Here is a 23,299-nt window from a genome sequence, read left to right as displayed (position 1 = left end):
GCTCAAGTTTATATGGCACTTATGGTAATAAAGTATTGTTCATTCATTTATACGCGATTTATTCTCACAACAAACCCGTGAAGTGGGTTGTGTACAACCTAGCTTCCCTTTATTTACAGATCAAAGTAAGTTCAGAGAAGTTAGAATAGAACTCTTAACATTGTTGTCAATGCTGCTGCATCACTAATTACATGGTATGCAGTTAGACTTCCGTATATTTACTTTCACTCACTGAAAGGAGGGAAGATGGAAAGGGGGTGGAAAATTACATTGTAGAAATGGGTGGTTTATACCATGATTCATGCACAGTGAGAATAGCCAGTCAAGAATATTCCTGCTTTCTTCCCACCCCACAGAGAATGTGGAAGAGAATACCTGGAATTGTGAGCACCTCAAGTTCATGCCATGTGATGACTGATTAGTGGAATCAGGGATATTTACTATAGAGAAGAGAAGGTTCAAGGTGAGGAGACACAGAAATCATCTTCAAGACTTTGAAAAACTGTCATGAGAAACAGTGAGGTTCAGCGGAAAGACACCAGACTGAATATCAAAGGTCTGCTTCAACCTCACTTCTGGTACCATCCTGTGAGGTTGAGCAAGTCACATAACCTCTGTGGGTTTTGGTTTCCTTAGCTGTAATTGCAGCAGGTTATACTTGATGGATTCTGGGGGTTCAGCTCCCAGTCAGCTGGTGGAAAAATAATTAGGTTGGCTAGAGTTTGGGGTAAGATCCATCAAGATCCAATATAACATGATCTTGTGGAGGGCAAGGATTATTATTGTTTTTTAAATTATAGCTTTTTATTGACAGAACATATGCATGGGTAATTTTTCAACATTGACCCTTGCAAAAACTGTTCCAACTTTTCCCCTCTTTCCCTCCACCCTCTCCCCTAGATGGCAGGCAGTCCCATATATGTTAAACATGTTAAAATATATGTTATGTATAGGACTGCTTGCCATCTTGGGGAGAGGGTGGAGGGAGGGAGGGGAAAAATCGGAAGAGAAGTGAGTGCAAGGGATAATGTTGTAAAAAATTACCCTGTCATGGGTTCTGTCAATAAAAGGTTATTTAATAAAAAATATATATATATGTTAAATGCAATATATGTATACATATTTATAAAGTTATCTTGCTACATAAGAAAAATCAGATTTAGAAAGAAGGTAAAAATAACCTGAGAAGAAAAACAAAAATACAAGCAAACAATAGCAGAAAGAGTGTAAATGCTATGTTGTGTCCACACTCATTAGGGATTATTATTGTTGTTATTGTTATTACTTTGCCTTCCTTTGTGTCCCTTCTGACATTGTAACAGCTTAATAAATACTTGTTGCCTGATTGAAGATGTAATTTAATAAGAATAATGTAAACTCTTACATTTGGGGTCAAAAAATCAACTTCTTAGGTCTAAGGTGTTAGACAGCAAGGTCTAAAATAATTTTTGAATGATTAGTGTGCTGAAAGCTCATTATGAGTCAGCAGTATAATGTGGCAACCAGAAAAGCAAATAGTTCTCCTTTACATAAAGAGGCACTGTATGTAGAATAAAGGAAGTGTTAGTGCTCTATGTAGTAATGTACCCCATCCAGCTCACATGTAGAACATACTGTTTTCATACATTTGTGACATTGCATTTTATGAAGGACATTGACAAACTGGACAGAATGGAGAAGCACCCCCTTGCAAGGCAGAACTTGGAATCTTAAATACAAGCTCCAGAGAGGCAAATGTTGGCTCCATATTAGGAAAAAAAAAATCTCCAACAGCTGGGGCTGTCTAAAATTGGAATGGGATATCTCAACAGTTGTTGGGATCCCTCTCAAGAAAAGGCTGCTGTTACCATGTTGCAGCAGGGATTTTTGTTCATGTGTGGATTGAAGTCAGCACTTCCTGAGGTCTTCTCCAGACTTTATAATTCTAAACTCTCCCCTTATTAGGGAGCTGTAACAGCCTCTGCTTATTGAAATGAAAACTTTGTCATGATATGCATGCACTTTGTAGCTTGTTTTAGTCTCTCCTTTACAAAGTCATTTTTAATTTAAAATTTGGGTATTTGTTTTTCTGAGAAAAAGTACTAACAAAGCATAGGATTGATTCCCTTTCCCCCATTTACTTTAATTTACTGAATTAGTAAGAACCCTAATTGTTGAGTTACCTGTGATAAAAGTTTGGGGGTACAGTATGCCATGATTAAAAATCCAACCTGGGAGTGGCTTTCTCTGTGCTATGGACAAGGTTAGAAATGAGTCCAAAGCTCTGGCTTCTTTTAAAAGAGCTTGGGTGTGTCTGAATAAATGACTCTCCAGCAATAAATAGCTCACACCAAGGCCGTGCCCTCCTCTCCCTTACCTGTGGATCTGTTGAGTCATAGCTGCTTGGTTTCCTGCACAAATAGTATTCTATTATATCCCCTGCAAAGTAAATACATTATTATGAGAGCCAAGCTGAATATTTGCTTTTATTTCATTCACCAGCAACTGAATCCCAACCAGATTTCAATTTCTGACTCTCAGTCTGCAGCTGTTTCTGATATATTCTGATATATCGGTCTGCACATATAGCAAATCTGCTACATTGTCCTGTCCTCTTACAACTCTCCTCCACTTTCTCCTAGTACAAATACTTCAATCAATTAATAAACATTTATTAAATATCTACATGTCCTGGGTACTGTGCTTAAGTATTGGATCTTTGATGAGATTTCTGCTTCCCAATTCATGCTGGGACTTTTCCAGCATTATTCTCCTATTGATCTTACATATATTGTGTCTTCATTTAGAAATAACCAAAAGAAATTAAAGTAAATTATTAAAGCAGAATTATTCAAAAGTAGCGTCATAACTTACAAGTACACTTAATGCAATGGATTTTTCTGTAAAATCTCTAAAGGAAATTGAGGAAATTTGTATTGAGGTTTTCAACAAACCATAGTAAACATTTTCAGCAGCTTCTAAGCAAATTAAGCAAATGAATGTATGATATCTAAGGTACAAGGATGAGAAAACATGTTCCCATCTGTGAGCAAAAAATAAAACAAAAAAAATCTTAGTTCCATTAAATTGTAACAAAGGAGGCAGATTGAAATAAGTAGAAGAAAGGAAGAGAAGAATAATAGAGCTAAAAAGAAAAGGAATAAGGAAATTAAAGGACAGAACAAAAGAAAACATCCAGATGAAAACAGGAGGGGCAAAAGTGACAAAAGCTTCCTTGCCCTCATAAGATTTTTACATTTAATAATATTCAGGTTATGATCAGAATTTTTCCTATAATTCTGAAAAAACATCCAGATTTCATCTTTTCAATTTATAGATCTTTTAAAAAATTATTTTCATTCTATATGTAAGTCAGACATATAAACAAGGTCGTATGGACTAATATAAAATACTTCCTTAACAGATTCCCAAAAACTTAGCTAAACAAAAAAAATGAAAGTCCTGCTTTTCTTTCATTCACTAAATTCAAATGGTTGAATTGAAGGCTGAAGTAAGGAATATGTTCTGTTGCATATGCCTATGGTGGGAGCATTTGACCCTAGAGCAGAACTTCCATTCCAGGAAAAATTTTCTCATTCCTAGCATCCAGTTAGATTTATAAACTCTGAGGAGTTTTAAGTGTCATTCAGAGAAAGATGCTCAGATTTGTATAGAATCTGAAATATGAGTGATCCATGTGGGAGTAATACATTTTTTGTTTTGTTTTGTTTTTTTTTGAAGGAGGTTAAGATTCTTAGCTTCTTTCTATTTTTGGACTTTGCAAAAAATTAAATTTCCCAACAAAGTTTAAAATTTTCCCAGATTAACTTTAAGATTAGAATGACTAATTTTGCTTTCTTGATTTAGGTGAAAAGTGGGGAGGGCACTGTTCTGTTGATTTTATTTAAGACTAATTCTAATAAGTTAATGGCTCTTTGAGGTAGAGACAATATCTTATTTCATCTTCCCACAGAAAAGGCCAAATTGGCCTTTCCAGGGATATTCCAGGGATCACTCTCCCAGAACTTGTAGAGACTCCAAGAAGATAACCCATTGCTTGGGCCGTTGGAGGATGATGAATTTTCTGGCTGTTTTCCACTATGTAGCGGCCCATCACTTAAAGGATTTGGCACTTAGTGCATGATGTGAAATAGGAACTTAATGAATGTTGAATTGAGGTAAATTCCTCAGTATCAGTGAATATCTTATGATTCTCCTTGCCTGTTTTTATCATATTTGGGTTTGGCCAGTCCTTTATTTCTTCTATTTCCACAATCAATCCTCTCCCACTATAGCCATTGATCCAAAGCTTCCCGTGTAAGTATCTGGAACAAACATAATTCTAAGATCTTCAGAATGTTTGGCCCTAAGGCCTATGGGTGACTGAGTGGAAGTCCTATTTGAGCCAATAAAAACATATGACATAGTAATTTTGGGGCCATGGCACTTTACTTCATTTCAGGTTCAACAGTTTATTAAAGTCAGGCATAGAGAGAAGTGTGTCATTTCCCTGGGGTTTCATGGAATGAATCTCTTGGCCAGTTCCCAGACTGACTCAAAAACAGTGGTTTAGTGAATGCCCCTGAGCATTTTTTTTTTTTTTTTTTTTTTTTTTTTACCAACAGGACCACTCCCTGAGTGACTTACTAAATCTCTGATTATGAGGGTGTGGCTAACTGATTTTTGGGAACACACCCAAGTTCACTACAAACACCATTTGTAGAGAATTGATATAGAAATATTCTACAATTGGAACTCCTAGATTAGTTGAGAACTTGACAGTTTTATATTTTGTTTAAAGGAACAATGACAAAAGGCAGAAAAAATGATTTTCAAAAAGAGAAGGTTGCCTAGAAGGGTAATTCACAGTTGTTTTTTTAAGTTAAAAAACTGCAATGGATTAAGAAAAAATTAAATTCTACCTTGAGTTTTCTAATTACTTTGATTTCAATAAGTTCATGATTTCATTTATGTACATTATCTGTTGACACAGATCAAACTTGATCATTCCAAACTTTTTAATCAAGAGTAATTATTGTCATTATTATATTTATTATATATTTATATATATTATATATGTATTATTATTGTAATTATTCTCATCATTATACCTTAGAACATCTATGCAATGTGCCTCAAACCATCTTGTTCTTTCACTGTCCTGCTTCCTTTCTGGTCATTCATATGATTTCTCAGATCATAGAGTTAGAGCTTCAGGGGACCTTCGGAGTCACCCTCATTTTACAGATGAAGAAATGGAGGCTTGGGGAGAAGGGGTGGCTGGTTCAAAGTCATAGAGGTGACAGAGTTTCACCAATAATGGGAAATTGAATCCAGTTGGAAAGGACTAAAAATAACTGAGACTGAATGCTCATGATAGATCATCTCCAGATTTCCTAGATTCAATAGCCTAACTCTCAAGCAGTTCAAGACTCAGTTTTGGACCGTAAAAGAACATAAGTAATTGACTACTTTCCCTAACCAAGACTGCAAACCAACAAAGAAAGATGGGAGTTGGAAACCCAAGACACTGTAAGCTTCTAGATGCTTTGCCTATTACTTCTCCCATTCTTTTTTTTTTTTTCTTTTTTCCATTCTTACATATTACATTGCAACTCTCATTGATAGGGGTGTCCGGAACCAGCTTAAACCTCCAATAGTTACATTTTCAGTGTGAATATTTATACCTCAGAAATCAACTGACTTGATTGTTTTTCTGATTGTCTTGATTTAAGAAAGTGACTGAAAATATGTTAATAATACACATTAAACTTAAAAGTATTCCATGATTTTTTTGGAGCACCAGTTGTTAAACATGTATTAGCATATGCCTTCTTAGGCCAATCTGATTGGGGTACTTGAGCCCTGAAGGAAGTTAAACATGCCTTTAATCTGTTTATATGCACTCAAAGGCAGTCACTGTGTTTCCCTGGGTTTCATTTGAGTTCAAACATACCTATCACGGCTGTCACTCCCACTTAATTTAATAAGGTCCAAGTATTAGGTGGATATTTTTTTTAAGCAGAATTGTAAAGATAACCTTTTTTATGCTTATTTTATGTCAGGGACTCATGAAAAAACTTAAGGTAATGGAACAGTTTTAGAACATTTGCTTATAGAAGTTCTTCTTGAACAATTTTATCATTACATACTTCACCTTTACTATCAAACTAATTCATTAAAATGCTAGCTATAGCTGAAACATACCAGATGCTAAGGGGAAAAAAAAAATTCATTCATCATCAAACTACCGTTGCCTTCCTTTCCATCAGGCAAAAACAGAGGAAAAAACCTTAGATACTCTGGAGACCTAAGTAAGCAAAGCAACAGATCTTTGGTGAGCCCAGGTGACTAACCTGAGTCTGACCTTTGCTCTGAGCCTCAGGGAACTCTGAGACTCACCTACTAAGTCATAGATGGGCTGTGTTGGGTTTTTGGTGTAATGGGTGTTCTCTTAATAGATATTTATAGATAGATATACACACATATGTGTATATATCTATCATATGTACAGCCTTTCAAATATGTTTTAATCATCAGAAGATGGTAGATTTTGAGCTAGAAGCAACCTTAGAAGTCATTTAGCCTGGTTACCTCATTTTATAGATTAGAAAATTAAGGCCAGATAGGTTGTACTGATTTATTCCAGATTAAACAGATATAAGTAGCAAAGCCAGAATTTGAATCCAGATGCTTTGCCTACAAATTAAGATCTCCTTCCACTGGTTTTAGGTCCTATTAAATATTTTTGCTTCATTTCATACAATTTTTTTCTCTTGAATACTTTACAATTTTTGAGTAATTTGATTTATTTTATTTTAAAGTATTTAAATAACAAAATATTTTTAAATAAATAAAATAATTTAAATAATAAAATAATTCAATCATTAATAATTTTATGTTTATGACTGTGATCCACAAAATATTTCCCAAAGATGCAGAAGATGTTGAAGGATATGGACACATCACAGGGGATAACAAAGCTGAGGGGTTTGCATCCATGGAGGAGAGACGTATATATTTTCATTCATCCTAACAAAATCCCCCTAAGTATCAAAATAAAGAAGTTCTAACCAATTTATCTAATGTGTTGTTTTCTACTTTGTAATACAGTAGCTATACCCACTGTATATAGACCAAGAGAAGGATATGATACAGATGACCTTGGGTGAAGCTTTGTTTTGAAGTAAGAAAAAGTCAATAAGATCTTTTTTTTTTTTTTTTTTTGCTGAGGCATTTGGGGTTAAGTGACTTGCCCAAGGTCATATAGCTAGGAAGTGTTACATATCTGAGGCTGCATTTGAACTCAGGTCTTCTGATTTTAGGGCTGGTGCTCTGTCCACTGTACTCGGTAACTGTTCCAAGATCTATTTTTTTAAAAGTCACAATGAATATAGACCATACCATAACCAAAGCAGAAAGGAAATCTATCAACTGCTTGTATTCCAGTTGTGTATGCCATTGTTATTTTTCTATTATAGGAAAGCACACACTTCCCAGAAGATCATTTGTATAAGGCAAACAAGTTGATTTGCAAATTGATTTTAAGCTCCTAGGATAGTGACAGAAAAATTTATTCTACCACCACAAAATTCTCACCTTTTTCCTCATTCATGCTGCTTCTACTTAAGTTCTCATTGTAATAGCCTCTTAAAAGGTCTCCCTGCTTCCAGCCTCTTTTCTCTCCAATCCATAGAGTTGCCAAAGTGACATTCACAGACACAAAAAGGACCACCATCTCACTAATATAAATCTTCAGAGGTTTACTATTGCCACAGGACAAAAACAAAATCCTCAGACTGGCACCATCTATTTTTTTTTTTTACATTATTTTTTCAGCAATTCATTTCTGTCCTTATGTTCCCAGCAGTTAGCCCAATGCCCTGTACTTGGGAAGCATTTGATAAATATATTGATTTGTTGGACTGAGCCCCTGGTCTTTGACTTCTGACACCTAGCTTTATCAACCTTATGGACTGTCTTCCTATCCCTAGCTTTTGTGGGTCAGAACAGTCCTGTTGTCACCAAGGTCCCAGTTTTAATTTTATAGAATGGGAACAATTTGGCTTGCCAAGTCTCTTTTAAGTCTAAGATTCTGGTTTTTAATATTTAATGATTTAATGAGCATTGGTTTAATGAATAACAATATCAGAAAAACTTGTCATTTTGTGATCCTCATCTTGTAAAGAGGAAAAAAAAAGATAATCAAAATGAGATTTTTTTTTTCATTTGTCTAAGAACTCCTATTATTGTTGAAAGGGAGATTTTTACGGTGATTTCTGGAATGCCAACAAAGGTTTTTGCTGCTTCCTCTATGGTTATTCTGCTGTTTTCTAACCAAGACTGCTTTGTTTGGCTGAACCATTGCGTGTTAAAAGGACAAATGGAAAAAGGTGTGTGTATTTTTCTCCAGCCTCTGAGAGGGAGGTGCTGATGATGCATGAAATGACCAGCTGCCTCCCCTTAAGAGAGAGATGTAACTGAAATTCATTTTTCTAATTTCACAAGGAGAGAGCAATGTCTCTTTGGGAGGCAAGGCTACCCGAGGTGGACCTTTTCTTGGAGGGCTGTTTAATAAGAGTTGAAGACATTTGACTAGGTCAATGTCCATAGCCCAAGAGGTCTAAAAAGAGCTAAGACTTCCCAGCAGCAGTGATGGTGGGAGCCAAGAGTAGAGTGTAATGTCAGCAAATGGCAGATGCCCAGGGTGACGAGCTGTGGCCCAGCAGCGGAGGAGGACGCAGAGTAGCAAGAGGACAGAACTTTGGCAGGTGACAACTCTAGCACTAGGGTGGCAGGCTTCCCAGTCTTGATGAGGTGAGCAGGGCCAGAAGCATCAGGGCTGCAATCAAGCCATGGGTCTGCAGGAAATGGGGAAGTGCTGACTGGTCCAGGAGGAGGAGGGTTCCAGCCATGACCCAAACAAACGTTGGAAATCCTTGCCCTCAGAATGGGAGTTTTTCTGAGGAGTTGTTGCCCACCAGTTTTTGGTGGTCTTGTGGAAAATTATACCCAGGAGGGTGCTAGAGCTAATTTGAACTGTTGAACCAGCTGTTGAATTTTTGTGTGAGTCTTTATGCCTTGGAAATCAGCAAATGCTCAGTTATTGTTCTAATGACCAGGGTTACTATTCTATTGATTGTTTAGATTTAAGAAAGTGATAAAGAGAATGATAATAATGCAGATTAAGTTATAAAGTATGTCATATGTACATTTTTCTGGGGAGCTAGTTGTTAAAACTTTACTGCATACCCCTGATTGTATTGTAATTGTAACCATTGTCTAATGGTAGAGAAACAGTACAATCAATATTATTTTAGATATGAGGATCTGTGTTCAAATCCTACTTCAGACACTCATTATTTGTGATTAGGCAAGAAAATAACTTCTCAGAGATTCAGTTTTCTTACCAAAAAAATAGGGAAAATAACACTAGTATTATGTATACTTTGTTATAAGGAAAGATTTTTCAACCTTTAAAGAGCTATAAAAATGTTCTTATGTGTATGGGGTGTTGAGAAAGATTTAATTGCTTGATTCTTCCTTGTATTTATTTTGCATTTATTTCTCTGTGAAATAATTTACTGGTTTATTAATTGCTCCTGCCTGATCTGTTGGTAGAGAATACACTGGAAGGGGGCATGAACCAAATATTAGCTTTCACATTCAACCCAGGTAACATACAATTTGGGGGCAGAGAGGAAAACCTGTGACATTGCCAACTAGTTGCCCCAAAGTGATGTTAAAAAAAAAAAGATGACATTATAAAGCCTTATTGTCATCTCATTAATTGTCATCTCATCAATCCTCCAATATCTGAGTGAAATGAGCTATTAATTAATTAATGCCCAGTTATACCCATGATCACCAACAAACTCTCACTGGAGCTCAAGGCTTCCTGGTGACCCACGCTGAAATTTTGGCTCCTCCACTGCCCATACCCTTGACCTTGTCCTCATCCTTATTTGTATCTGCCATTTGCTGCCTTGACAACCCTTAGAAACAGCTGTCTCTTGTGAGCTGAGATGCCTGGAAGTGACAACCTGAATTGTTAACTGCCAAAAGTTACAAATAGTGTGGGATCTTTTTGCTTTCTTAAAACATGTTCCTGAAGCCAATTTTACATCTGTCAATGGTTCTGAAACAAATGATCCGAAAAAATGCTTTCCCTCCCCTAAGTAATTCTGCTTTGACACACATCGGAGGCTGCCATGTGCCTCTAAATAACAGTAGTGATTATGGTTATAATAACAATAACAGTATTTCCCTTTGCATTTTCTCATCTGATCTCCAAAGCATTTCCTATCACTGTTGTGATCATTCTTATCACATATTAATAATGAGGTAATATGGCACAGTACCTCAGAGACAAGAAAACCTGCCTCTGGTAATATGTCACTTAAATTCTAAATAATACCAAGTAACTTCCTAAGATTATGACTTGCAAAGGACCTGCCAGTCTGCACCTTCTTGTTTCCACATTCTTGTACTCACAGATCTGTTTTTTTTTTTTTAATAATAAAATCCACAAAGCACTTTGCATAAATTATTTATTTGAACCTCACAACAATTATGTGAAGTAAACATTACTAATCTTTATTTTTACAGAAAATAGGCAAAAGACATAATAGACTTAGGTAACTTATACATGATCACACAGCTAAGTATCAGAGGTGGGATTTGAAGCCATCCTAAGTCCATCTCTCCACTGTGATCTGTGTTCTCTTGCCTCTATTACAACATAATTTCCTTGAGGCAGAGATCTTTGCCTCTTCTGTGACAAAAACAATCCATTTCATAGAATGAGCATTATTTAAATGAACTCTTTGTAGAGGTATCACCTGCCCTCTGTTTACTACAAAGTTGTCAGCTAATTAAAAGGAAAATAGGTGGAACCCACTTCACAGTTGAACAGACTGAGGCCCTAAGATCTGAGACTCCTTGCCCAGATCCATGGGATGTCAGTAGCAGAGTCAGTCCCACCCCATTTTGTTTGTGAGCCTGGGGAGCTGTTTGTTTACATTAGTTTGCCTGCCTTCTTTATATAGCTGAGATTCCAAGTGATAATAATAGGAGATGGTCATGGCAGTGCAATGTCAGTGGTAACGAGCCAGGGATAGAACTGGAAATACAGTCCAAGTCTCCTCACTCCCACTCCACCGATTATGCCATTAGGTCACAGTGCTAAATTACAGAACTTTATCAAAGAGGCACAGTTTGAAGCCATTAGTGTTTCTGCCAACTGGCTCTTAGTTCATCCCATTCTTAATTTTGCATAATTGAATATATTATTCTTATTTTGTCTTTTTCAAAGGCAAGTAGCTATTGAAACTTTTGAATGATTCCATGTCCTCTAATTAAACTCCTGCTTAGTTGACATAAACAAATCTTGGTTGGGTCTTACTCATCATAAACTGGGGAGAGAAAGGCCTTTTTTAGTCAAAACAAGTACTTTTCTGTCTGTAGAGAAAGTATGAATTTTCTTTTCTATAAAAAGAAGTTTTTATTGATGTCATCTTGTTTTTTTTAAACCTCACTTTGGGGTAGCTAGTTGGCACAGTGGATAGAGCACCAGCCCTGAAGTCAGGAGGACCTGAGTTCAAATCTGATCTCAAACACTTGCTAGCTGTGTGACCCTGGGCAAGTCACTTAGCCCCAATTGCCTCTGCAAAAAATTAAACAAATAAAATAAAATACATTTTAAAAATTAAAAATATCACTTTAATTTCTTCTAGGATGCCCTCCCAGAAAGCCATCTTATATAACAAAAAATGGCACTACTTTCCTCTCAGTCCCCAGGCTCACAATTTCAGTATAATCCTCAATTCTTTACTCATACCCATCCTATCTAACTAACTGTGGCCAAGGTTTTTTCATTTTTACCTTTATAACTTTCTTCTTTCTGCTGACATCACTGCCAGTCTCATACCTGAACTGGTTCTCAGCCAGAACATCCTTTTGATTGGTCTTCCTACCTCAAGTTTCTTACTCTGGAGTAAGTTCTCCTTACTCCAGACCATCTTACATTAACCTGCCAAAGTGATTATCCTAATTGAAGGAATGATCTTGTCATTCAATAAACTTCAATAGCTCCCTATTGCCTTTGAGATCAAATATCACAGCCTGACCTCTTTCTACCTTTCTGGTCTTACACTTTATTCCCTTTCTTGTAATGTAGGATTCAGGGACCTTTCATACAATTCTGCATTCCCCACCTCTTATCTTTTCACTGGCTGTTCCACATGCCTTAAATGCTTTTCTTGCTCACCTCTGCTTCCTTGCCTCTCTGGTCTCCTTTAAGTCTCAGATCAAATTTGTGGGAATATGTATAGAGGAATTATATATGTTTAATTGAATCACTTGCCAAGTGGGGAGGGGGTGGAGGGAAGGGAGGGAAAAAATTAGAACTCAGGGTTTTGTAGGGGTGAATATCAAAAAATTATCCATGTATATATTTGAAATAATAAGCTTTAATAAAAAAAAGACTCAGAACAAATCTCACCTTTTGCAGGAAGCCTTTTGCTTTCTTGCTCTATTCTATAGCATTGAAGTTATCTTCCATTTACAGTCCTACTCATGCCCACCATATCTACTCCATTGCCCTTAGGTGGCCCTAACTCTGTTCCTTTGTAGATTATGATGTTATATGACTTGCTCATCCCTTATTTTCCAGATGAGGAAACTGAGACCCTGAAAACTCATATTCATAATCCAAACAAACAGAGTCTGAACCCTCCAGACTCACAGAGCTGGTTAAACCCACCTAGTCTGGTACTGGTAGTAACTCTACCCTGTTCCCTCTTGCCAACCACAACTTGATAAAGATAAACCCTCTCTCAGGGACTACTGGTAGTGACAAGACACTGCTCCCTAGCCCTAGGCTGGAACATGCAAATTCTGAGGAAATGTCACTCAAGCAAATAATAACTGGAGGTGGGGGTGGGAGAGAAGAATAAAAGGAATGCCAAACAAAGAAGTCTGAGGTTTGCCTGCCTTGGGATTGGAAATATTCCAAGTCATCTAATTTCTTTCCTTGGCAGATGTTAGGTGAAATCTTGAAGTGGGAGGCTAAGTCAGCCATTGACCCTTAGAGGGAGGCAAGAATCACCCTTTGTTGAGGAAGATCATAGACTAAAGCTGGAAAGAGTCCCAACCTTTAGTCCAACCTCATTTACTGATGAAAAAAGTGAAGAGGTAAGTTAATGAAGGAAGAGAAAATCATGCATTAGGGTTTTATCTTGTGTTAAGTCCTGAAAATGTAAATAACAGCAAACAGAAAAGTTCCTGCCTTAAAGGAGCTTACTTTCCAATAAAGGATGACCAAGGAGCAATAGTTAGAATGAGGAAGGAGATGATTGGACTCAGTGGGCCAATACGGCCATGTCCTTTCCAGGACACAGGGATTTGTTTGTTGGAAGGCAGGAGATAGAGGGGGAAATTAAAATGGTGGAGGAAGAGGAAGATGCTGGAATGTAAGCATTACATTGTAGAGATGATCAGGACAAGACAAATAACTTGTCTAAGGTCACACAGGTAAGGAAGTAGCAGAGTCAAGTACCAAAGCTTTTGTGCATAAGGCAGTACTTGTCACTTCAATACATGATATATCAGCTGCTAATGATTCTTTCTGGATGAGGTACTCCCACAGCTTATCTTCCCTCCCTATGTGTTTTACAACTCCCTGTGCTTTTATGAACAGTTTTCAGATTTTTCAAACACAGATCTTCACTGTCCTTTAGATATTTCTGAATCCTTCATTCTGTTTCATCGATTTCTCTTTTAAAAAATTTTTAATTTCCATTTTTTAATTATTGCCTTATAATACACTTTGAAGCTTGAAGGAGTAAATACCCTGTTCACTAGTGCTCTAGTTCATCCTCTAAATATTTCTCACCTTATTGTTTTTCCATATGCATTTGATCTGTCTGTGTAGTGATTGGTGTTACATTTGCTATCCAGGGCTCTAAGCTTTGAACTTACACAGCCCAGCTTCAATACAGAATCATGATTTCTGACCTGGAAGAAACCTCAGCAGCCATCCAGTAGCATTCATCCTCTCTCCAACACACACACACACACACACACACACACACCAGTCTTCTCCAAGCTTAACAATTCAATTCCATTAATTCCTCAGGGCAGGTGACTTAAAGACTTTTATCATTTTAGTTGACCTTCTCTGGATATCAGGCAGGCTATCAATGTCCTTCTTAAGTTATGGTGCATAGAAATAAGCACAGGGCAGAGTACAGAGGAATTATCACCTCTCAATGTCGCATTAGCATCTTTGGCTTCCATATCACTCTGTTGACTCACACTGAGCTTGCAATATATGAAAACTAAAATCTTTTTCAGACAAATTTCTCCTAAGATCTTTTTGGATCCTGTCTCTGCCATTCAGTGCATTTGCTGTCCCTACCAGCTTTGAGCCATTGGCAAGTCTGATAAACATACCATCTTTGCCTTTATCCAAGTCAGTGATACTCTCTCTCCCATATCTTCGCACTCTTTTCCCCAAGGAATGGCAAAGGTAGATAATATTACATCTGACTTTAGTAACAGAGAATGTAACAGAAAAGGCCGCATGATATAGTTGAAAGAAAGCTGGATTTGGAATGCGGGAAACTGGAATCTCATTTCTGGCGTTCCCTAGTTACTTGGCTTTGGGCTCCTTTGAGTCTCAGCTTTGTCTTTTGGAGGAATGATATATATGTAGGAGATAAATATGTGTGTATATTTTTATATATATACATATATAGGAATATAAAGAACATATAGAACATAAATTGCATACAGAGGAATGATAGCATCTATATATTTATATATTTGTAAAACAGTTTGTAAAGCTTAAAAGTATCATAGAAATGTCAGGTAAGGATTGTGTTTCTTCATTGTATATAGTTTGAATATGTAATTTATCAAATAATATTTTAATGCATTGTTTTATTATTATGATTATAAGTATAATAATATCATCAATATCATTTGTTCAGTCATATCCAATTCTTTATGACCCTGTGGACCGCAGCAGGCCCTTTCATCCTCCACTGTCTCCCAAAGTCTGTCCAAACTGTGTTTGTTGTTTCCATAACACTATCTACCCATCTCATCCTTTGCCTTACTCTTCTTCTCTTGCTTTTAATCTTTCCCAGCATCATTATCTTTTTCAATGAGTTGTGTCTTCTTATTATGTGGCCAATGTATTTAAGCTTCAGCTTCAGTATTTAACTGTCCAGTGCATAGCCTGAATTAATTTCTTTAAGTATTGACTTATTTGCTCTCCTTTCTGTCCAAGGGACTCTCAAAAGTCTTCCCTAGCATCACAATTTAAAAATGTCAATTCTACAGCACATAAGGAAAGCATATAAGCTTTCCTTATGGTCCAACCATCACAGACATCCATACACTGCTATTAGAAAGAACACAGCTTTAACTATATGGACCTTTGTCAGAAAGAGGATGTCTGCTTTTTTGTATTCTATTTAGATTTGTCACAGATTTCCTTACAAGGAGCAAGCATCATTTTTTTCTTCAGGTTTAAGACCAGAGAGAGTCTAGAAAAGAATGTTTTCTGGATTGAAGCTCTAGAAAAAAATCTAAAAAAGATTGAGGATGCAGAAAAGAATCTAGAAAAGAGTGTTTTCTAAAGATAGACAGAATCCAGAATATAGAAAATCCAGTTTTCAATCCAGAAAAGATCTGTCCCAGATTACATGTCTTTGGGTGATCTAGAACACAAAACCATCGGAGCAATCTAGAACACAAAAACACGTAAGCTGGGTGATCTACAACACAAAGACATGTGATATGGAAGTTAATACAGGTGATCTAGAACACAAAGGCACATGGCCCAAATAGCTAAATCCAAGTGATAGCTAAATCTGGGTGATCTGGAACATGAAAACATGCAATTTGGGTGATTTGGAACACAAAGACACAGCAACCCAGGTGATCTAGAACACAAAGACATGTGAGCAGGAAACAACTAATCCAGATGATCTAGAACACAAACACACAGTCCAGGTTATCTAGAACACAAAAAACATGTGATCTGGAATAGTTTAGCAGTGTGTTCTAGATCACTTGGACCAGGTACCTTCATGTTCTAGATCACCCCTGTTGTCATGTCCTTGTGTTCTAAACCACACAGATTGCTGTGTCTTTGTATTCTAGATCCCAGAGATGCCCACTGCTTGGTGTTCCAGATCACCCAGATTACATGTCTTTTTGTTCCAGACCACCCAAATTTAGCTATTACCCAGATTTAGCTATCCTGGACCACGTCTTTGTGTTCTGGATCACCCAGATTAACTGTGCCACATCACATGTCTTTGTGTTTTAGATCACCCAGATTACATGTCTTTTTGTTCCAGACCACCCAAATTTAGCTATTGCCCAGATTTAGCTATCCTGAACCACATGTCTTTGTGTTCTGGATCACCCAGATTAATTGTACCACATCACATGTCTTTGTGTTTTAGATCACCCAGTTTACATGTCTTTGTGTTCTAGATTGCTCCAATGGCTTTGTATTCTAGCAAAGACATGTAATGTGGGATGGAGCTTTTCTGGATCCTATCTCTAGAAAACACTCTTTTCTAGATTCTTTTCTAGAGTGTCAATCCAAAAAACATTTCTTTCTAGATTCTTTTCTGGATCCTCAATCTTTTCTAGATTCTTTTCTAGAGTCTCAATTCAGAAAATAAATTTTCCCCCTGGAGCCTCAATCCAGAAAACATTCTTTTTTTTTAGATTTTTTTTCTGGATCTTCAATCTTTTCCAGATTCTTTTCTGGAGTCTCAATCCAGAAAACATTCTTTTCTAGAGCCTTTCTCTGGCCTTAATCAATTGGATTTGCCCCGCTGGTAATGAATTTTCATCTAAAAAATTAGACAATATAAAAACTGAAGAACAAAATGATTCTTGCTCCTTGTAAGGAAAGCTGTGACAAATCTAGACAGCATAACAAAAAATAACTGTCCTAGATTACATGTATTTGGGTTCTAGATCACCCTGATTACATGTGATTGTGTTCTAGATCACCCAAATTGTGTGTATTTGTATTCTAGATTGCCCAGATTATGTGTCTTTATGTTTTAGACCACCCAAATTAACTATCCTGGATCGAATATCTTTGTGTTCTAGATCATCCAGGTTGCCTGTCTTTGTGTTCTAGGTCACCCAGATTAACTGCCTCAGATAACATGTCATGTTCTAGTTCACCCGGATTATGTGTCTTTGTGTTAGTTAATCCAGAAGAAAAGACTTAGCCAGCAAAGTGTAAGTCCACATCTCATCAAGATGGGACTATTCCAACAGCCTGCTAATGGGTCTGTCTATCTCATCTTTCCCCATTCATTGGAATCCTCCACTCTGCTGTCAAAATCACCTTCCCAAAACACAGGTCTGACTCATAGGATCAGGGTAGCAATCCTAGTTCAAAATATGAGGTGCAAGGTAAAAGGTACATGTAAAGAATTTATAATAGCTTTCTCTTTGCTAAAAGGTACCTTTATGTACAAGAAGAGGTTATGGACAAAATGAAGAGGTAGAATAGATACCAGGAGTGTAAATATGAAATATATTTGGATGAGCAATAGAAAAAAATTGGATGAGCTATACTTAGCAAGGAAAGGTTTTTTTGGTTTTTTTTGTTCTGTTTTGTTTTTAACAATTAATAATGGAAAAAAGACAAGTTCCCTAGTGGAACTCACAATTAGCCAGAATATGCCATTGACTGGAATATTCCATAGAGGAGTTTAGCAGATTAACACCAAAAGGAGGTTAGTAGAAGAAGAGGATTATATCCTTAACTGGTGAGTTAACCCATCCTAAAAGAGTTAAATATAACAAAGAGAAAAACAAGATGAATCTATGAGGGGTCTGGGGCATGTGTGGAGGAGGTAAGACACCAAGATGGCAGGATGCTGGGGTAGGTTAAATCGAAAAGGGATTTAGCAAAGATGGCATGGACCATGGACAAATTTATAAAGGAAATTTAACCTTGGGGATTTGATATCATAACTTGACTCTCTGATTGGATACAATAAGGTAGGATTTCCAAAGGCCTTCACTGGGGTGGGACTGTAATGGAAACTACTCGAACAAAAATCCAACTTAAAAAATGAGGGCAGGGGCTTTTGCCTCTCTTTGAATCCCCAATGCTTAACACAGCACTTGGCACATAAATGCACATAAATGCTAGTTGACTGACTCATTGATCAGGGAATTATTTTTTTTTATTTTTAAATATATATGATAATTTTCAACATTTACCCCTACAAAATCTTGTGTTCTATTTTTTTCGTCCTCATCCTTCTATCTCCCCTCCCTTCCCCCAGTCAGCAAGCGATCCAACATATGTTAAACATGTGCAATTCCTCTATACATATTTCCACAAATATCATGCTGCACAAGAAAAATTAGATTAAGAAGGAAAAAACGAGAAAGAAAATAAAATGCAAGCAAACAACAACAGAGAGAGTGAGAATGCTATGTTGTGATCTACACTTAATTCCCACAGTCCTCTCTCTGGTGTAAATGGCTCTCTTCGTTATAAGATCATTGGAACTGGCCTCAATCATCTCATTATCAAGAAGAGTCACGTCCATCAGAATTGATCATCGTATAGTCTTGTTGCCATGTATAATGATCTCCTGGTTCTGCTCATTTCACTCAGCATCAGTTCATGTCAGTCTCTCCAGGCCTCTCTGAAATCATCCTGCTAGTTGTTTCTTAAACAAAATATTCCATAGCATTAATATACCATAACTTGTTCAGCCATTCCCCAATTGATGGGCATCCAGTCAATTTCCAGTTTCTGGCCACTACAAAAAGGGCTGCCACAAATTTTTCTGCACATGTGGGTCCCTTTCCCTCCTTGAATGATCAGGGAATTCTTAAGCTGGAGTCCCTACCAAAGGCTCCATGGATAGATGTCAGGATGTCCTTGAACTTGTTTGGAAAAAAGTTGCATTTTTATTGACACTAACTTTTGCTTTCCTATGTAAGTTTATATCTTTCATATGTTTAAAAAGATTAAGAGGATGTCTGTGTCATTTTCATCAGATTCCTAAAAGGGTTCCTTGACACAAAATAAATAAAGAAAACTATATTTGATAGTAGAGGAGGATCATTATCATCATTATAAATATCTTCATTTCCACCTGGGCTGTCAACGGAGAGGGGGGGGATAGGCAGCTTGGTTCTTGGTGTGTTTGTGCTCTGGAAATTTTGTCTATGTTCTGGGAGTTTCTGGGCAAATTTCTTCCTGGTTTAGTCCTCCTGTTTTTCAATAACACACACTGTCTTATTCATTGGAATCATCAATTTCAGTGCTTCTATCTGAGTTTGGTAGTTTTTACATAGATAGTGAATGGTTTCTTTTACTTTGTATTCACTGAGATGAGTGTCTAGAATGTCTCACCATCTGCTCATTAGAAAATCAGGCTAAGTCTCCTCGGAACAATATACTTGTGGCCGATTGTCTTGATAGATTTCTCTGAGGTCATTTTGTAAACATATAAGTTATATGTTTATAAACAGATAAGATTGCTCAATTACTTTGTATCAGCCAACTAGCTTGTGGGAACCTTGAATGTAAAGGTTTCTCAGCAGGACTGGGTTTCCTTGCTGAGGATCCTGGCAAAATCTGGTATCCTTATCAACCTCTGTTTCTGCTGTATATTTTCTGGCTACTTGGTAGGCTTTTTTCAGTTTATTTTTCAGCTAAGAAATACTGATTGTGAGTAGTTGCATCTCTTTTAAAGGGAGGGTTCCAAAATCAAAATTGTCAGGTTCTCACCTGAATATAAGCAATTATGATGTAAAGCCTACACCACCATTCCTGATGAAATTGTATGTATAAAATAGAAATGACCTTTATCTAATTCCCTGAGTCTTAAAGGATTCTGGACTCAGGGTTTCTGTTGTATTCAAAAAGATGCAGTTGAAATATTCAAGCTATAAGACTTCAGGTAGATGGTAAGAAGTAGCTCTAGCCTTTTTGATACCTGCCAAGAACATCTCCTTGATTAGCTTCTCTTAATGTTTCTTCCTTTGTTCAGGTTGGATTCTAGAAGGAATCTATAAACTTGAAAAATGCTTTCCCCTCAGCATTTTAAGATAGTGGATCCTTTCTAGTGAGCCTTTCCAGATAATTTTTCATTTTCTATCAGCAGCTTTCCTTTGTTTCAACTCCATGGAACATAGTGCCTTTTTCAGGATACACTGATCACCTGAAATCTTATCACTATGCTGATTAACTCAGTTTTTGATACTCAACAGCTTTTCAAATATCTCTGTTTCTTCTCCACTTTAATTGGAGGGAAGAAGGATGGAGCAGTAAACTCCCAAAGTTTTCCTTTATAGTATTCTCAGAACTTTGAGAATTTTCCAGGTAAGTCTATTTTCCATCAGCAGTTCTGCTTGGTATCATTTCAATAGACCATAATACCTCCACCCTGGGTACCTCCTTGTGATCTCCCCACTTACCCTTTTCAATTTCTTTTTCTATGTTATCTTTTCCCTTTAGATTATCAGCTCCTTGCAGGCAGGGATCTCTTTTTCTCGTTGTATGGAGCACATAGCACAATGCCTGACACATTGTAGGGGCTTAGTAAATATTGAACTGAATTGAATTGAATTTCTGACTTCTGATTGGGTATTATAATATATACCAGGTGAAATAGTTGGTTCTTCTTTCTTCCTTCCCTCCTTTTCTCCCCCTCCCTCCTTTCCTCCCCTTCTTCCTTCCTTCTTTTCCTCCCTCCCTCCCTTCTTTCCTTTTTTTCCTCCTGCCCTTCCCCCTTCATCCCTCCCTCCCTCCCTTCTTTCTTTCCTTCCTTCTTTCCTTCCTTCCTTTCTTCCTCCCTCCTTTCTTCCTCCCTCCTTTCCTTCCTTCCTTCCTTTATTCCTTCCTTCCTTCCTTCCTTCCTTCCTTCCTTCCTTCTTTCCTTCCTTCCTTCCTTCCTTCCTTCCTTCCTTCCTTCCTTCCTTCCTTCCTTCCTTCTTTTTCTTAATTGATAATTATTTGAAATTGAAAAATGGAGCTGATACATCTGATTCTTTAGGTATTCACCAGGAAAGCTCACAATGGCAGCAAGAAGTGAGGCTGCAATCATACTTTAATAAGGCAGAAAGGGTGCAAAGACAAGCAATGAAAGGGGTAGAGAGGCAAATGGCATGAGCACAAGGAGGGAATGGGATGGTGAAGAGAGGCAGGTATGGGGAGAAGAATAGGGAAGGGGAGAAGCAGACCGCATCACTCATGTAACCATGGATGATTGTTGGGAGTCCTCCATAGTATGATCCCAATGGAGTTAGAAGGATACTGGGAATGGCTGAGGATTGGAAGGGGGAGGCGTGGACAGTGGGGGATGGGAAGAGAAAAAGAGTCTGTGATCTTAGTTTTATAGGGATCTTTAAAAAATCTAGCTCTTATTTATGCCATCTTGGAGTTAGTTCATTAACATATTCAAATCATCTCAAATTTGTTGGTAAAACTAAAATTAACATGTCACCTCAAAATTATCAGCAACTTCGGTATTCTAATCTGGAATTTATCTTGTATTTACATATTATAGGATCTAAAACCTTGACAGCAGTAGATGACTTTAAAATTTTGATTAACATTGATATGATTTGTAAATTATGCTCCTTTAATCTTTTGGATAGTTTGTATGTAACTTCTAAATTCCCCTTTGCAATCTTATTTCCTGCCATTGCCCCTTTATATTGGCTACCTATAAACTTATTATACTCACCAGAAGTGAGTATAGGGGAAGAGAGGGGAAGATTAGAAAGATCAGAAGAAGATACATTTTTAATACAATCTCTAGTTTTTATTTTTTCTTATGCAGATTGGTATATCTCAAGGTTCCCTTGTCAATAGGTCTATGCCTGGTTTACAATTTTTTCATTCTTCCCAACCATTGCCTTCACTAGGAGATGTCATCATACAGATTGATTTTCCCTCACTTATTTCCTCAAACTGCTCACCTCCCATGAACTATTCCTCTATCTGATCTCAGCCACACACAAAGATGTTCATACCCTTGTTCTTGTCACCTACAAATGAATGGTCTCTGTTCAAGAATTCTGAAATCTTATTCATTCATAATCTATTGGCTTTTCATTTCTCCCCCAGTCTTCCTTTATATAACCCCACTCTTCATCCCTGCTAGGACTTCTAATTCCCTGACTCTTCATTTCCTTATGGGCCATTCCCCCTGCGTTGGCTCTTTTCTCCTCTTCTCCACATTTTGGGTACTTGGTGAACCAAGAATGGTCCTTCTTTCTTAGTCCCCTTATCTTATCTTTAGTGATACTCTGCAAGCCTCAGGCTTAAAATATTCTCACCATTGATTGCCTTCACTCCTATACTCAGGCTACAGAACAAAGGTGAGGAAAATCACTCAACCATTCTGACTGGGTCCACTACAAATTTATGTTACATAATCTCAACTAGGTCCTCACCATTGCTAGGCAATCATGCTGTATCTCTCTTATCAACTTACTATCCCACTTTCCACAGCACTTTTCTAAACTTTTTCATTCCTCCTTAAATGTCCCATGGCTTTTCCTCCCCACACTCTCTCAGTTAAGAATAGTGACAGAAAAAATTTAAATCCTAAAGAAAAAAATTAAGGTCATTTATCATGAACTCCTTCTCTCTTCTTCCTCATTTCCTATCATTCAGGTGCATTCTGTCACTTTTTCCTATCTCACATGAAGTGGTCTACTTATTACCTCTTTAGCTGCTCAAGTGATCCCATTCTTTCCTGTCTCCTCCAACAGATTACTCCCTCACCCTGACATCCCCATCTTCTTGGTTATTTTCTTTTTCTTAAAAAAAGTTTTAAAATAAAAATTGCAATACTTAGTTCTTATAAACTCCAAATTGAAATTGAAAAGTTCTCAAAATATAGCAACTTAGCAGAAAAAATTAAAACCATGTGCATACAGAAAGAAACACACAGCAACAATCCCTGCAATTTTATTGGTTACTGGAGCAACCAAAGATGATTTTAGTGAATTTTTTTAAATTATAATTTATTTATTTTGAAGATTCATTTTTTTTTTTTTTAAATTTGAGTTCCAGGGGCAGCTAGGTGGCCCAGTGAATAGAACAAGAGCCCTGAAGTCAGGAGGACCTGAGTTCAAATCTGACCTCTGACACTTAACATTTCCTACCTGTGTAACCCTAGGCAAGTCACTTAACCCCAATTGCATTAGCAAAAAAAAAAAAAAAAAAAAGAGTTCCAAATTCTCTTCCTCCAGATCTTTCCCCATTCTTTGAGAAGGCAAACAAAATATCAGT

This window comes from Sarcophilus harrisii, chromosome 2 (assembly GCF_902635505.1).
Source record: "Sarcophilus harrisii chromosome 2, mSarHar1.11, whole genome shotgun sequence".
In the NCBI taxonomy this organism is placed as follows: domain Eukaryota; kingdom Metazoa; phylum Chordata; class Mammalia; order Dasyuromorphia; family Dasyuridae; genus Sarcophilus; species Sarcophilus harrisii.
Note: the sequence above shows the minus strand (reverse complement) of the source record.